The following is an 18,872-nucleotide window of genomic DNA, read 5'->3' as shown; positions in this document are numbered from 1 at the left end:
CCGTCATACAAGCGTCGTTTTGTCATCTAACTATGCATAAACCTAGTTTTTCTTCTCTATGACTGAACAGGCACTCATTGTCCCTTTAAGCCTTAATTCTTTTGACCGCAAATTAGTTAACTTGAAATACATTGCGCAACCCAATGGTTTCAGTCCCAATTTAGTAGATAACATATTTCATTTCAAGTCATCCAACATGAATAACACAGCTGGTACGCGAAGTACTCCTTCTGAGTGCATCTGCGTTAACCTATCTTTTGTGAGTGACATATGTTACACACTCATCAATCATCAATCAACTCAAAGGCAATGATATTAAAATCCAGTAGCAATTCACTCACACATCTTCAAAGTTCACAGAAAGGCAACAGCAAAAGATACCACCATATACAGCTCATCCTGTCACCCCATAAGACACAAACTTGCTGCACACAGAGCACTAGTACACACAGCTTCAGCAAATGGCTATGATGAAGTATTAATTGATAACCCCACGGAAAAAGGGTAAAACAATAATAAACCGCCTTCCATACATGAAATGATAAAGAAACCCATGGCTTGCATACTTTTCACAGGCAAACTCTCCAACAAAATAGCAAACATTCTCAGACCAAGTGACATTAGCATTGCCTTTACAACACACAACAAACTGCAACACACACTGAGACACAATATCTACACACAGCCGGATATACACTCACAATCAGGCATCTACAAAATACTATGTAATACATGCAGATCCCTCTACATAGGCCAAACTGGAAGAGACTTCCAAACAAGATATAATGAACACATAAATGCTTACCACACAAACAATTACAATAGATCAGCAATAGCCATCCACATAAAAGACACAGGCCACCCATTCCATGATACTGCAAATTATCTTCATATATTACATAAAAAGAATAAGGGGCGTCAAACGGACTTATCTGAACAACTGGAAATCTTCATTCATGACACAGCACATGGAGATGTATTATTAAATGATAAGCTTGAAAGTAATAATGTTAGCTTCTTCAAAACTTCTCCAATATTAAATGTTTATTTCATTGACGGAATAGTTTTCATTAAGTATTCACGTAACATTCTCCACATTGCCAATACATCTAGGTAAAAGTCATCATCTTCACCACAGGTATATATTACTGTGTTTGAAATGGTAAGTATTTTAGCTTAGATTTTATAACTCTCTGGAAAGATATTAACAGTTTTTGAAATTATAAGTAGTTTATATTAGATTTTAAAGCTCTTTGGGAAGATGTAAACAGATGTTTGTGAAAATTCTAACTTGTGATTTACCTTTTACTGTGCTCTGTGTGCCAGAAAATGAAATCGCCAACACAAATGAAAGTAAACGTATTAATATATTACCTAATCATGCTATTCACATAATGTACACACTGTAACACATTTATCCTTCCACACAGGTTTATTTTTCGATTCTTAACCCCACTGGCACACACATCTAATGTACATAGCCCATCAGCTGATGTATAAGTAACTGTATAATGCACCTGATGATGGCAGCATGCTGCCGAAATGCATTGTGTTAATAAAATATTAGTAAAAAGTGACTGCAGCAGTATAAATTATTGCAGATAATGAAATACAAGTCAAAGATTTCTTTTCCATCTCAGGAGACTATACTCTCACTAGTGTCCAATGCCCTCGTACTTACACTGACAGAAAAAAATCGCGACACCAGAAAATATTTAATGTAGAGTAACAAAATTATGGGAATACGTCTGTCTAGGCAGCATATTTGAGAGATTTACATTGCAAGATCATTGATTAGTGTAAGCGCGAGGTACGCCATTGCAAATGGGACGTGCTGGTACATTAATAATCGGTGTAACCGCCAGAATGTTGAATAGAAGCGCGCAAACGTGCATATATTGCTTCGTACAGGTGTCAGATGTCAGTTTCTGCGGTGAAGTCCCATGCCTGGTGCAAGTCAATACGAGGACGATTACTGTTGTTTGTGGATGACGACGGAGCTGAAGTTGTCATGGAAGTAACCGATTGGTGACAGTCTGTTGTGTCACTGTGGTGTCAACTGCTGCTCAAGTTGCTGCTGCGGATGCAGTACGATGAACAAGAATCCAGAGGCCCACACCGAACACGATGGTCTTCCCTCTCGGTAATGCCACATGGCCACGCAGAGCCTGCTCTTCTTACGACTGTACATTCTCGTGACCACCGCTGCAAGTAATCATGGACAGTGGCTACATTCCTGCCAAGACTTTCTGCTATATCGCACACGGAATATCCCATTCCTTGTAGCCCTACTACACGACCTCGTTCAAACTCGGTGAAGTGTTGATAATGGTGTCTTTTTCGCCTTAAGAGCATTCTTAACTAACATCAACTCAACAAGTCTAATCTCAAAGATATCTAACGGTCACGACCGTTACAGCGTGTATTTAACGCAAACCTGATTTGCATCGTCATAGTGGTGCTACTGTTCCCGTCTCGTGGTCTTGCAGTAGCGTTCTCGCTTCCCGGGTACGGGGTCCTGGCTTCGATTCCTGGCGGGGTCAGGGATTTTCCCTGCCTTGAGATGACTGGGTGTTGTTGTGTCGTCTTCACCATCATCATTCATCCCCATTACGGCCGGAGGAAGGCAATGGCAAACCACCTCCACTAGGACCTTGCCTAGTCGGCGGTGCGGGTCTCCTACATCGTCCCCTACGCTCCTCGGAGTATGGGACCTCATTACCATCTGTGCTGCTACTAGCGCCATTCTTATTTGACTGGCGCAAAATTTGGATAGATATCAACTTTCCGACGTAGAAACACATCTACCAACTTTCTTTTATGTCCAACAACTGCTTCTCGGTGTCGCGATTTTTTTCCTTCTACATAGAGTTGACAAAGAGATCGTGAAGCTAAAATGCGGTTTCGGGAGTGTAGTATCACCCTGGCGCACAGCGCTTCGGGGCCAGGAATCAGACGGCGTTTAGCTCACGGCCGATAGGGGGCGGTACCACCGCCGCTTAACAGCGCATGCGCAACCACTCCTCATACACTTCCGCGGTAACCCCAGCAACGCCATCCGGCGCACATACGGAAAACAGCAACCTACCGACTATGGGCCAATCACGCCATGCCACGCCACCGTGGCCTCACCGGCGGCCTGTGTACTCCTGGGCGCCCGGAGTAGTTATAAGCGCACACCCCGCCGCGGAAGGCAACCCCTGGCAGATCCTCCAACTTTCTTATTCATCGTCGAGTGTGCTGCGTCAGTGGTCGTTTCGGTGCATTTCTACAGTGTCGTCAAGTGGTGTGGTTTTTACTTGTGTGCTCGACTTGTATATAGTTTTGTTGACCGTGGTGCGCTAATATCGCGTGGCTGTTTTAATCGTTCTGGGACTTATTGTACTCCTGTCATACTTGGACTTGTGTCTTTCAATACTCACAATGTGTGGTTTTTTGTGTAACATATTTTTTGTTTTTAATCTTCATTTTACACTCACCTCTTTTCTGGATACTGCATCCCATTATGTTCCCCCTTGTTTATGTCTATGTTCACCCATGTTTCTCCTCTTTACTGTTTTAAATGTCCTCCTATACACTTGTAACATCTATCGGCTGAAGAGCAGCGCCTATCCTGCTGTCAGCCCGCCCCGGATGGGGAATTGAAATCGCAATAAAGAAAAGAAAAAAAAAGACGGAAGGCAGCGCGCAACAGCGACCGCGGAAGCCCAACGGCAACTCCAAACATCTTCCGCCGGACACCCTGGAGGCCATCCGAGAGCGGCGGTGTGCCGTAGGTCTCTAGAAGAGCGTAGCGTTCCAAAGGATTGGAAAAAGGCACAGGTCATCCCCGTTTTCAAGAAGGGACGTCGACCAGATGAGCAGAACTATAGACCTATATATCTAACGTCGATCAGTTGTAGAATTTTGCCGGCCGGAGTGGCCGTGCGGTTCTAGGCGCTACAGTCTGGAACCGGACCACCGCTACGGTCGCAGGTTCGAATCCCGCCTCGGGCATGGATGTGTGTGATGTCCTTAGGTTAGTTAGGTTTAATTAGGTCTAAGTTCTAGGCGACTGATGACCTCAGAAGTTAAGTCGCATAGCGCTCAGAGCCATTTTTTGTAGAATTTTGGAACACGTATTATGTTCGAGTATAATGACTTTTCTGGAGACTAGAAATCTACTCTCTAGGAATCAGCATGGGTTTCGAAAAAGACGATCGTGTGAAACCCAGCTCGCGCTATTCGGCCACGAGACTCAGAGGGCCATAGACACGGGTTCCCAGGTACAGGGTGTTTCAAAAATGACCGGTATATTTGAAACGGCAATACAAACTAAACGAGCAGCGATAGAAATACACCGTTTGTTGCAATATGCTTGGGACAACAGTACATTTTCAGGCAGACAAACTTTCGAAATTACAGTAGTTACAATTGTCAACAACAGATGACGCTGCGGTCTGGGAAACTCTATAGTACGAAATTTTCCACATATCCACCATGCATAGCAATAATATGGCGTAGTCTCTGAATGAAATTACCCGAAACCTTTGACAACGTGTCTGGCGGAATGGCTTCACATGCAGATGAGATGTACTGCTTCAGCTGTTCAATTCTTTCTGGATTCTGGCGGTACACCTGGTCTTTCAAGTGTCCCCACAGAAAGAAGTCACAGGGGTTCATGTCTGGCGAATAGGGAAGCCAATCCACGCCGCCTCCTGTATGTTTCGGATAGCCCAAAGCAATCACACGATCATCGAAATATTCATTCAGGAAATTAAAGACGTCGGCCGTGCGATGTGGCCGGGCACCATCTTGCATAAACCACGAGGTGTTCACAGTGTCGTCTAAGGCAGTTTGTACCGCCACAAATTCACGAAGAATGTCCAGATAGCGTGATGCAGTAATCGTTTCGGATCTGAAAAATGGGCCAATGATTCCTTTGGAAGAAATGGCGGCCCAGACCAGTACTTTTTGAGGATGCAGGGACGATGGGACTGCAACATGGGGCTTTTCGGTTCCCCATAAGCGCCAGTTCTGTTTATTGATGAAGCCGTCCAGGTAAAAATAAGCTTCGTCAGTAAACCAAATGCTGCCCACATGCATATCGCCATCATCAATCCTGTGCACTATATCGTTAGCGAATGTCTCTCGTGCAGCAATGGTAGCAGCGCTGAGGGGTTGCCGCGTTTGAATTTTGTATGGATAGAGGTGTAAACTCTGGCGCATGAGACGATACGTGGACGTTGGTGTCATTTGGACCGCAGCTGCAACACGGTGAACGGAAACCCGAGGCCGCTGTTGGATCACCTGCTGCACTAGCTGCGCGTTGCCCTCTGTGGTTGCCATACGCAGTCGCCCTACCTTTCCAGCACGTTCATCCGTCACGTTCCCAGTCCGTTGAAATTTTTCAAACAGATCCTTTATTGTATCGCTTTTCGGTCCTTTGGTTACATTAAACCTCCATTGAAAACTTCGTCTTGTTGCAACAACGCTGTGTTCTAGGCGGTGGAATTCCAACACCAGAAAAATCCTCTGTTCTAAGGAATAAACCATGTTGTCCACAGCACACTTGCACGTTGTGAACAGCACATGCTTACAGCAGAAAGACGTACAGAATGGCGCACCCACAGACTGCGTTGTCTTCTATATCTTTCACATCACTTGCAGCGCCAACTGTTGTTGAAAATTGTAACTACTGTAATTTCGAAAGTTTGTCCGCCTGAAAATGTACTGTTGTCCCAAGCATATTGCAACAAACGGTGTATTTCTATCGCCGCTCGTTTAGTTTTTATTGCCGTTTCAAATATACTGGTCATTTTTGAAACACCCTGTAGATACCGTGTTTCTTGACTTCCGCAAGGCGTTCGATACAGTTCCCCACAGTCGTTTAATGAACAAAGTAAGAGCATATGGACTATCACACCAATTGTGTGATTGGATTGAAGAGTTCCTAGATAACAGAACGCAGCATGTCATTCTCAATGGAGAGAAGTCTTCCGATGTAAGAGTGATTTCAGGTGTGCCGCAGGGGAGTGCCGTAGGACCGTTGCTATTTACGATATAGGTAAATGACCTTGTGGATAACATCGGAAGTTCACTGAGGCTTTTTGCGGATGATGCTGTGGTATATCGAGAGGTTGTAACAATGGAAAATTGTACTGAAATGCAGGAGGATCTGCAACGAATTGACGCATGGTGCAGGGAATGGCAATTGAATCTCAATGTAGACAAGTGTAATGTGCTGCGAATACATAGAAATCCTGTGCACTATATCCCTTATCATTTAGCTACAATATAGCAGGTCAGCAACTGGAAGGAGTTAATTCTATAAATTATCTGGGAGTAGGCATTAGGAGTAATTTAAAATGGAATGATCATATAAAGTTGATCGTCGGTAAAGCAGATGCCAGACAGATTCATTGGAAGAATCCTAAGGAAATGCAATCCGAAAACAAAGGAAGTAGGTTACAGTACGCTTGTTCGCCCACTGCTTGAATACTGCTCAGCAGTGTGGGATCCGTACCAGATAGGGTTGATAGAAGAGATAGAGAAGAGCCAACGGAGAGCAGCGTGCTTCGTTACAGGATCATTTAGTAATCGCGAAAGTGTTACGGAGATGATAGATAAACTCCAGTGGTTCAAATGGCTCTGAGCACTACGGGACTTAACATCTGTGGTCATCAGTCGCCTAGAACTTAGAACTACTTAAACCTAACTAACCTCAGGACATCACACAACACCCAGTCATCACGAGGCAGAGAAAATCCCTGACCCCGCTGGGAATCGAACCCGGGAACCCGGGCGCGGGAAGCGAGAACGCTACCACACGACCACGAGCTCCGGACACCTCCTGTACAAGCTGCTGGTATTTGGCGTACTCGTGTTGCACGCCCGTCTGCTTCAGTCCTATCTGCATGGACGCACATCCCATGTGCGAGCTGGTGGTGGTGTGTCAACAGCGCGCCACATTCGAGTTGGTGTACTGCAGGGATTCGTGCTTGGCCCCCTGCTGTACTCTCTTTACACGAACGACGTCCCAAAGACGCTGCCGAAAGTACATCTTAAGCATGGAGGTAAGAATAGAGGGAGACGCCGTGACGTCACAGCTGCGAAGCTATGTGAAGCCGAGGGTAGCCATCTCAGTCCGACCAAAACATTGCTGCTGTAAGCTTGTGTGCATAGGCTTGTCGCTCGCTTTTGGAAGGATTTTGCGCTATTATGGTGACTTGTGTGGTGTTCGGGTGTACGAATCGTTCTGATTGTGATGCGAAATCGAAGGGAATAACATTTCATGTGTAAGTTCTCTCGTTAAGTGTGATTTTACAACTTCATTGTGAATGAACGTGTGTTACATCGGTACTTGTACTACAGCGTGTTTTTCTCCTGTATGATTTTAGATTTCCTAAAATGAAAGTCGGAAAGCTCTGTGGGAGAATGCCGTGAGGAGGAAGAATTGGCGTGCGTCTAAATGGAGAACTATATGTTCTCAGCATTTCCGAGAAGAGGACATAGACCGAACTTCCCTTTCAACAGTAAGGCTCCGAGAAAATGCTGTACCATCAGTTTTCCCTACACACCCAAAACATTTGCAAAAGGTATGTTAATTCAAAGAATTAAAGTCTTAGTTTTCAAGTTCACGTTTCAGTATAATACGTGCGTATTGTCGATAATCGAAGTGTTGAGTAACTCACTTTGTCTTCGTCATGTACCAAATTAAAAGCTAACACTACATTAACTGGCGTAAAGTATAGGCCTAAACAGGACACTGTGTAGATTTGCCATTCTTTGTACCGTATTTCAGTAAATATTGGCGGTAATGAACAGTGTTTCCCAGTAGTGTAACGTAACTGAAATGTCCCAGAACGTATTACACACAAGATGTATTTTTGGGGCTCTGGAGGGAGGGTATAGCTAACTTAGTTATCAGTTTCTATTATTTAGCTCTAACTCCGAAAGTAATGGAATACACGTGTGAAGTAAATTATATCAGTTATGTGAATATTTAAGGCAGTAGTTTGTGAACATCTCACTTTGTCTGGTCTACTGTGTTGTACAACATTTTTATTGCACTGTCTTTGCTAGTTAATGGCAGTAATGTTTTAGGAGTAATTGATACAGCTCTAGTTTTACTTATATATGTTTATTTTGGGAGGATTCCTTCACGTCATTTGAATACATTAATTTCACTTTCCACCTGATTAGGTCCTTACACATAGCTTTTGCCTAGGAATGATTCCATGCTGTATATAGAATTTAAGAGGGGAGGTGCTGGAACACTGAAGTGTTTCTGCAGCTACACAGTATGTTATAAAGAGATAATCTGTTCCTCCACATTGTCATGTAGAAACAAATTTATGAAACTCCTTTTTGATGAGCATCAGCCTCTGCACACAAGAGAATATTTGAGAAGAAAATTCAGGTTCGCTGTTTAGATTATGAGACTACGGAAGCTGACAAGTTTGTCTGGTAAAATTATTTAGTGAAGTCACAGAAATTAACACTTGGGCTGTGTTAAATATAACTCTGTATTTGGGTTAAGCACAGCAAATGAACATTTCTGTTGTTTGATGCACTATTCATTGACATTCTCCATTGAAAGATATCATTGATTAAAAAGCTTTGGCAGTACCTTCTTGTTAACATTATCCACTACTGTGGAACATTGAATATGCACCAACCACTAATGCAAAATTAAATATAACACACAATTTTATATCATTAACTGTTGGACCAGTTGTATTGAGAACTTGTTAACTGACAGCACCCATAGCGATACAGTGTGATAGTTAAACAAGACACCCCAGCAGAAATATTTTACATGTTCTAAGTTTATATTTTTTCAATAAGTGTGTATTAAATGTAGCTTAGCACATGGGAGGCATTTCAAGTTGTCTGCTGAACACAACAACGGTTTTTGTTAGAGTAATGAGTATTTTATGAACAAGATAAATAGCTGCTGGAAAAATAGAATTTATATTTCTGGAAAGGACTAAGAATAGGAGTAATTAGTAGGCTGTAACATGCTGTTCACGACAAAGACTGTAACACCTTCAACCATCTGTTAAAAACAGTTCTTAATGTTTTCCATCCGTTTATTTCATTTAGGGAGACAAGAAGAGAAATCCACCATTGCGGAAGGAGAGCTCTTCCTTTCCATCTTCAGTTTTGGCTACCGTCAGCAGAGTGCAGGATGAAGAAGTTCCTGCTCTTGTTCCTGAGTACACTGCAGGACCACCAGAACGTAGTCAGACATCCTCTGAAAGTGAGGAACTGAAGACGAAGTGTGAACACCTCATAAGAAAAACTGATCAGTACAAAAAACAAATTAAAACTCTTCAGCAGTCTAAGCGACGAATTAAGAAGAAAGTGGGTAACACTTCGGAACGGTGGCAGTTACTAAGCACGGAAAATAGTGCAGCGACAACTGACAACGACCACGATTACTTTGCTACTGGAATTTATCTCTCTGAAGTGGCAGTCCATATTGTAGTATATATAGCTGGATTTGTGGTGCGTCACTTAGAGAAAACCTTAAAATGTGAACCATGTTTATCCGTGTTGAGAGGGGATGGTAGCCATGTTGCTTATTCTGTCATTCATAGAAAGAGTAGGAGATGGCTGGTTTTACCATCAAATGATGTTGCTGACATCTGTGTGTGTGTGCAGAAAAAGTGTTCAGGCGCTATACTACAGGTAATTCTAAAGTTCCTTTGAAAAATCAGTTTTCCAAATGTGTGTCTGAGGTGCTTAGTGAATTCATATTCAAGCTAGTGTTATAAGGAATTAGCAGACCACATGAAAAATCAGCATCCCTTGGACAATCATATGATACTGCTGATTAAAGCAATTGCCACACGATACCTCCTGACACGGCAAAAACATTCAGCCAAGAGAATAAGTGATGCATTGCATGAAAATAAAATCAGGACAACCTATACAAAACTGGTACTCTTTAAAGGTCAGTAACTGACATTTGTACACAGAGGTCTAGTGTGTGAGGCATCTTGTATAAAGCACTCATTATATTGAGGCAAACTGGGAATGTAACCTTATTGTAATTAATAAATGATGCACATTCTTCTTTTTCCATTAAGTCTATGTTATTATAACCAGCTACAAAATATTTGTGATGTGTGTATCTTAAAACTATTAGTACTAGCATATTCAGGGTATCTATGAAAATTTGTTCCTGGTGTGTGATGGAGTCAGACAATTATAATTTTATGTGTGTGTGTGTAATACCTTCCAAATATATCTTCCTCATACCAAAATTTGGAACTACATTATATGTAGAGTGTTTCCAAGTGATTGATACTCCACCATACCAGTATGCAGCACTAGTTCTGCAATAGGTTGTGATCTGTGTGCTTCCAAATGGGACATACATTTCTTTTTGAAATATTTAGCCATTGTTTGGCAGAGTATGCTGTAGTATGTTCTAGCCAGTGTTGTTAATTAAGTTTCCACGAGTGACAACATGTTAATGAGAAATAGAATTGCCTCATTTTTGGCACATTGAAATACATTCCCATCATTGTGTGGTATGTTATGGTTTTTGCTTGTGTGTCATTACAAATTATATTTTTTTGTGATCTAGTCCAACAGTGGTTTACCCTCAAAAAATGAGAGATAATAGTGTTCGCAGGTGAGTGTTATTGGTTTTTCACTACTTCATTGGGCACTAAATTTTCTAGCAGTCTCTCCCCTAATCCATTGAAATGTAATCCATGTGTTGTACAGAAACTACAGCCCACAACATTTATATCTGTAGTAAGACATATTTTATAAATGATTGCATATTTTCTTATGTTTGTTGCTTGACTACTTTCCTGGTTTATGCAAGACCGCTGTGATAAATCATATGTATGTGGAATGGTAAATAGTATTACATTTGTATCAGTCAGGAGACTGAGACATTTCTTTCATTCTCAACAAGCAATGATGTGGACTTTGTTACAATTTCATATAATATATTTTTTTACATAGAACTGTTATTTTTAAATTCCACGATCTTGTGAAAAAGGCAGTTAACTGAAAAGTCACATCGTAATAATTTTTCTGTATACCTGTAACAAGCAGTTCAACAAAGTGGATAACAACAGATCAAGAAAAGCTTTTTTGCTGGAATAAAATTCTGAATATAGTACCTAATATTTATGCTTTATTTCATTCCCAGTTCCCATACTTTTTATGAATGAATAAGGAATATATAGCCTATATTTTTATTAGGACAATGATTTCAAAAGCAAATCCTAGTTTCAATGTTAGTAAAACTTTGTCATTGGCAAGCAATGAAGCTTCTGCTTATTGATTGAGACATTCCACACTTCTCAAACTATGATGTAAAATTTTGCTCCATGGTCTGTCTCAATCCCTTCATCATTTCATTTTGTACCACTGGAAATACCTGTCAGCTTGACAAGAAAGGCTTGCATTTAAAAGAATGAAAATTATAAAATAGGGAATGACATAAACAAAGCTCACTGTAGAATGGTTTATGCCTAAGCTACCTAAAAACACTGGGACATTGTTGCCCTGTTAAGAAATCTCTTCCATACCAAAATAAGAAATTGGAACCTAAGGTAAGTAAGCAATAAGTAGAACTCCTTACTAATATTAAAATGAGTCCCATAGCAGATGAAAATTGGAACACTGTTATACTGCCTTGGCTAACAGACATGTCATTTAAATGCTGCTGCTGCAGTTGATTTGTTAGTTACTAAAAAAAAGTGCCGTAGTCTCATATTAAAGCTGCTGCATATCACTTAAGAGAAGAAATGTGGGTATGTATTGAAGTGTGTATGAACTGTATGGCAAAGTGTTTTGTTTTCTTCCTCAGGGTCAATGTTATCCAAACTGAAAGTACCTGTTTTGTGTATAACAAACACCTAATCTATATTTCTTGGGATTCTCCACAGTTATATTCCACTTGACAACAGAATGAAGTTGTGCACAATGTGACAGGTTATTGGCTAAACATTAACACACATTGAGTTATTTTATCAGACTTGTTTATCTGCTGCTTCATTGTTTAAATAATTAACAACAAAGACAGATCACTTGGTTACCTCTTCAGATATAGGTGGTGGTCAGAACCGCAATCAGTCTGTTACACATTAGTAAATAGTTGCTACAATACATCATTCTGAACTCAAACAACTGAAAAGTTTTGGTTTGTATGTCACGAAAATCGGAAAAGACGACGTCACTTTTCGTAAATCTGGCATTGCTTCGTCCAATCAGATGATCGTAAGAATAAGTAAAGAAAGAACTCTAGTTTGTGATACACGTTGATTACTGAATTAACAAAATTGTATCGTTTACATTGAAGACTAGCCATTCGTAATATTACATTAAAAACTATTTTTAATCAGAAGAAACGCGGAATTTCGCCTTTACGAGATTTTATTTTAAACAAAAACTTTGAAATAACCAATCTGATGACGTTACATGCGTATATGGTGCAATTAGCGACTTTAATACACGCAGCGCTATAGCACACTGGCAATGTTTTGGTCAGAGTGTCATGGCAGAGAGCCACGCCCCCATGGCTTCAAAACGTAGTACGGCTGGGATACGTAGCGCCATCTCCCCTTATTCTTACCTCCATGATCTTAAGCCTAGTTTACAAGACGACACTAGGTTACAGACAACTGCGCTACACAAGACTCAAGTTTCACACGGAATTTGCAGTCTCCCCTCCACAACGGCCAAAGGCCGGTCACGTGATTCCACCTCCACATGGACAGGAGGCGGGGTGTGACTGCCAGCGCTCCTGGTTTTACTTGAGTGTACTATGTTGCGCTACAGGCCACAGCGCATGCGCGCCGCGCGTTTGCGCAACTCGTCGTTGAAACTAAACAGTTTCGGCGTGTTCCAACTTTGGCGACACTAGTTGCATGAGTTTTCAGGTTATGTGTGTTCATAAAGTGTAGACAAACTGAAACATGAAATGGGGAATGGAGAATAATGTTTGCTTTTAGGATATCTATGCTTTGCATAGGTGTTTGTGGAATTTCAGTGATGCTGATTACAAAAATAAACAACATATTGCTGCTCCTGAGACCGTCATGTGCGACCAGAACATAGATAGTTTGACAATATCGGAGCTGCAGGGCAAAATTTATTGAATTAGGAGCACATATACAACTGAATTAAGAAAATACAAGCAAATGTAATTATAGCTGTAGAAATGCTCTTGTCTACAAGACTAAAATCCCGTCGTTCGAGTTGGCCCACTCTTTTTTTTAAGGAATATTGTTGACAGTAGGGAAGGCTACGCAAATCAAGAAGCGACATTCTTTATTCAATTATCATCCATTTAAAACGTCGCAGCAGTGCTCCCCATTCACAAATGTTTGAATTTTTAAATATTGCCACTGTACAGATATATCTTCAAAAGAGTAGTTTGCAAACCATTTTCTTCATAACACGGCCTGCTTCGTATAATTACTGCTGTTAATGTTAATAATTATTACAACTAAAACCGCATCTTACAGCATGCCGAGTGTTCTCGATCGTAATGCATGCAATGTGATATGTAACGTCAATATATCAAATGTGATATGTAACGTCAGTTCTGGCGACAGTGCTTCTTTATTTCTTATCGCATAGTTAACTCTATTTAGAAGAAACGTTAACCGATCCGCCAGGGTAGCCGAGAGCGCTAACTCGCTGCTTATTAGACTCGGGTAGGCGCGCCGGACCCGGATCGAATCCACCCAGCTGATTAAAGACGAGGGCTGGTGTGCTGGCCAGCAGGGAAGTTGTTTTTAGGCGGTTTTCCACATCTCGCTAGGTGAATAACGGGCTGGTCCCCATGTTCCTCCTCAGTTACACGCGTCGCAGGCATTTGAAACACGTTCGGACTATTTCACGATTTACACTAGATGCAGACAGCTGGGGTACACTGATACCATCCCTGGGGGTACGGGGTGGCGGCAGGAAGGGCATCCGGCCATCCCTAAAATTAACCTTGCCAAATCCGTTCTAACCACGCCGACCCTGCGATCGCTGCGGGACTATGGCGTAAGCGAAAGAAAGAAAGAAGAAACGTGAACCGTTCTGGTGACACTCTAAGATAAATAAAAGAACTTCTTGGGTCTTCCATTACAAATTATTTCAGCAAGGATGGTGAGCAACCGAGCTAAAGTCTTTTCTTCATCCAGCCACGAATCGAAACACTTATCTTATTTCTTTCTTATGCAGCGATTCCACGCAACAAGCTTTAACTACGTCACAACTCGTGCGACGTGCAGCTGCCAAAACTTTCATTTCAGACACGACTCAGGAACCCACAAAACGACGAAACTGAAGTATATACTGGTTTCGCCGTGTCTACAGTCGAATATGAATCCATTTGCATGCAACTCATGCCACGCAACGAGTGGCGCAACCCAATGTCGTCGTGTAAACTAGGCTGTACGCTCAACGCGGATGACACCGCTCTCTACACGCGCAGTATGAGCGCGCCGCTGGTGCGCATCCGCCTGCAACGAGATCGGAACTTGGGCTACCAAATGGAGGTTCAAGTTCAATGCTGGGAAGAACCAAGCTGCGGTGTTTACGCACAGGCGCATTCCTGATGCTCTGCAGCAAGTATGGATCATGGGAGGTCCCATTCCGCGGTCTCGCATTGGAAAATACCTTGGACCGGCACCTGACCTGGGGACCACACGTCGGGAGCTGAGAGGCCGAGCGCTCGGAAGGATGCGCTTGCGGTGTCCTCTACTCAACCCCACGACTACTTTGCCCACATACTGCGGATACTCATTAGGCCGGTGCTTGAGTACGTGGTCGTGGTGTGGCGAAACGCGGCAGAAACCCATCTGCAGACACTGCAAAGAGTGCCGAATAAAGCCCTTCGGCTGGCGCTTCATCTGCCTCGTGACTTTGGCACGAAGCAGCTTCACGACATCGCTGGCATTCCGACGTTGAAGCGACGCTTCCGCGAGCTCGTGACGAGCTTCTACGCGTCGGCGAGGACATAGAGAAACCCGCTGGTCAGTGGACTGGGAAACGAAGTTCACTGGCGCCTGGCAACCAGATAGCCGGACCTGGTCCTAGAATGATGTCCCAGCAGCAAGAGAAGAAGAATACAGCTAACTGACAACCAAGAAGACGAGTCGAAAAGAGAAGAAAACAAATACATTACGATTCACCGAAGCAGGAATAGCACGCTCTGCTTTACCTGCATCGACCGCGCATGTACTGCACGTGTGTCACGTCTGTCTGGAAGGCAGTGCGAAGTCAGGCTGGAGTCTTGCGAAGTGTTTGGACTCACCGCTTGTAACTACAGACATATACGGACTAGAAGTGACAGTATTGTATGTTTGTGATAGGGAATCACACCCAAACCTCCGGATGTGAGACACTCAGATAGGCACCAAAGGCTGTATGTAGACAGAGTATCAACCAAAATGCCGATTTAGTTCGTCGTCCAGTAGAACATACGCATCGGGAATGCGTAAACCAGAACTACGGAACACAAGAAATTTCTATCTGTGAGTTATACTTTCGACGGGGTGAGTTGGTAAAGCATGAGGTCGTTATGTGACAGGTCCCGCGTTCAAACCCAATTGATGGCAATGTCTTTTAACTGCTTACACGTGACACTGTTATACGGAAGAACATTTTTCTGACGTACAAAAGGACTTTTCGGAGTTTGTAACAATGTTCTTTTGGCAGTCTACTTTCGCTGTGTTAGTTGAAAGTAGCAAACCCTTTATACAGTACATTTGTATAGATAGGTGTGGTGTTCTGTCGAGCCGGCCAAAGTGGCCGTGCGGTTCTAGGCGCTGCAGTCTGGAACCGCGAGACCGCTACGGTCGCAGGTTCGAATCCTGCCTCGGGCGTGGATGTGTGTGATGTCCTTAGGTTCGTTAGGTTTAACTAGTTCTAAGTTCTAGGGGACTAATGACCTGAGAAGTTGAGTCCCATAGTGCTCAGAGCCATTTGAACCATTTTTTTTGTTCTGTCGAACATATGTGACAGAACAGACACCAGTCATGATTAAGCAGCTGATGCACTTGTTTTACAGAATAAACATAAACAATCCGAGCAGTAGAATAAAGAAACAACTGCATCGTACGTGCAGAAGTATTGATGATCCCAAATAACACTCTCACGCATAATACAGTAATAAACACTGTCATCACTGATGTATGAACCTATGAACCTTCGTACGACGATCTAACGCTGTACTGTAGCGTCGCAGAATAGTAAAGAGTTGGAAACGTGGAATATTGTCAAAGTTTCGTTGCTTATGCCGAGAGCCAGAGGCAGTAGGTTAGCCAAGAGGTAAGAGGATTGCACATGTATCGGAATGTGTCATCACGCAGGGGCAATAGCCTGGTTACAAACAACAGGCGAGAGAGAATTGCTTAGCACGCGGATTTGTGTAAGACGGAGACTTTCGTAGAGTGCAAGACAGAGGTATAGCGTCAGCTGTACTGCATTTCACAACTTCGCTTAAGACTGCCGTAACAACACGTAACTCTGTCGCAAGAACACCTAAGGGGCGAGTACGACAAATGAATCAGCAGTATAAGTGGAACGAATGCGGTCATTACAAACGAGCATGACGTCAGGACGTCGCTCGTGCTTCCTTTAAATACGCCAGCTTTGATGGCCACAAGCACTCACACTCGCAGTTAGACTTGCAGTTAGATGTGTACTGCGTCGCTGCGTAGCGCTCAGCTCTGTGATCGACACGTTAATCTTTGTTAAGGAGATGTTGCAGTAAGGGCGGCCCATCCAGCAGCAGACGTGAGGGGACAGTACCAGCTCTGGTCCTCTCTGCTGCCGCTGTCAATCATCAACCCAGGATTAGCAGACATCGCGGCAGACTCGCTCGCCGCCAATGCTGACCACATCAGTGAGCCGTCGTCGAGATCGTGCGGGGCCTAGGCCCTGTGCATCCGCCGTCACATCCGGGTGAGCCGATGACGCTAGTGGACTGCATCCCCGTTCCGCCCGTCCACCCCGGACGAGCCACCAGGAGGAGCAGGGAAGAAGACGGGGTGGGATAGAGTACACTCCGCACTACGAGAACGCCTCTCGTGCCGACAGCGTCGGGACTCCAACCCGGAGCCACCTGCTGTCCGCCGTCGAGCCGACCGGCCAGCCGGACGCCGCCAGCCACGCGCGGCCGAAGTAAGGGCATTCCTCCGCTACGTCACAGCACGCGGCGCTGCGCTAGCAAAACTGTGTGGCCCGGATCTGGTGTCATCGCTACGAGTCAGCGAGGATTCGTGGAAGGTCGTTGATACCACCAAGCCACATTGTACTCAGCAGGAATAAAGGTGTTATGAATTAATAATGTTTCTTTGGAGTGTGTGACACGTCCACAGTCATTTCATAGCATCCTGACAACTGGAGAGGTCACCGCTCGGCCTCCAGTCCACTGTAGGCGACCGGGACCACCGGGGCGCCTATAGTACCAACTGCACCACGGAATCTGTGCGTATTACATACTCACAATCAAGCTTTTCCTATGTTACGTAGTTCTGGTGTTACTTTTAATTAACGTTCTGCTGGATGACAGCACATAGTACAGACTAAATCGGAGTTTCGGTTGATACTCTATCGACGTACAACGTTAGTACCGATCTGAGTGTCTGACATCTGGATGTTTGGGTGTCAATGTGCAATTCCGTCTGACAGTGTTTGTATTCAGATCTTGTGTGAACTTCAATTGAGAGATTAAACTTGTTTTTCCACTTCAGTTGTTGTTGTATCACACTTCCCCGATACAACAGAGCGCACATTCTCTGGCCATGGCTCTGGAGTCGGCATGGCTCCACATCCCCATCAGTACCTTCCAGAATCGCACTGACTCGCTTCCTGCACGTTTCGGAGTCGCCTGCATTGCAAAAAATGGTTACTCAGGCATTTGAAAGGTGGCCACATTAATGTGACTGGATAATGTATAAGGCGCCAGTGAAGCAATCCTGTTTCTAATAGGTAAGATTGGCCAACGGTAACGGCTGTTCTAATAAAGGAATGGGATGTGGACACTCTGTGCAGGAATGTACGTCAACGGTGACACTTGAACACAGTGTATTTAAATTGCTTTACTGCGCCTGGCATTAGTGCTACATTAGTTTCTGTGTTACAACTTCTGTATCACAGTTACAGTATATTACTATCGATATCTCAATGAAAATACGCGCGAGTGTGGACCATATAATTTCACATGTTCGTTCCTGTTGCGTGATAACAGTCCTTTTCAAGACATGAGTTTCTATTCATATCATTACGTATTTCTCACGATATTATCCATTATTTTAGAAATAGAAACTTCTTTGCTAGTCCTGCCAAAAGCCTGAATAACAACTTTTACAGCGCTGGCGTGCAGAAAGAGTCAGTGTAGTTTTAGAACAGTGGTACCCAAACGTTCAGCAGGCCGGAGTGGCCGAGCGGTTCTAGCCGCTACAGTATGGAGCCGCGAAACCGCTACGGTCGCAGGTTCGAATCCTGCCTCGGGCATGGGTGTGTGTGATGTCCTTAGGTTAGTTAGGTTTAAGTAGTTCTAAGTTCTAGGGCACTGATGACCTCAGAAGTTAAGTCCCATAGTGCTCAGAGCCATTTGAACCATTTTTTTTAACCCAAACGTTCTTAGACCATTTCCCTGAGTGCAATAAGAAATTAGCTGGTACCCCCACCCTATCCTCCGTGTACTTGCTCCCCCCACCCCTCCCCCCCTCGTCCACATTATCACCAATTTTAGCACCTCGCTAAACTCTAGAACGAAAGAATTCTTGGAACACTTTTATTTTTAAAATGATGAAAGCTGAATGATGTTAAGTTCGTGTTCATATGTGTTTGTGTGTGTGTGTGGGGGGGGGGGGGGGGAGACGGGCGTTAGAATGAATGACGAAGGTGCATTG

The sequence above is a fragment of the Schistocerca americana genome, chromosome 8 (genome assembly GCF_021461395.2).
Source record: "Schistocerca americana isolate TAMUIC-IGC-003095 chromosome 8, iqSchAmer2.1, whole genome shotgun sequence".
In the NCBI taxonomy this organism is placed as follows: domain Eukaryota; kingdom Metazoa; phylum Arthropoda; class Insecta; order Orthoptera; family Acrididae; genus Schistocerca; species Schistocerca americana.
Note: the sequence above shows the minus strand (reverse complement) of the source record.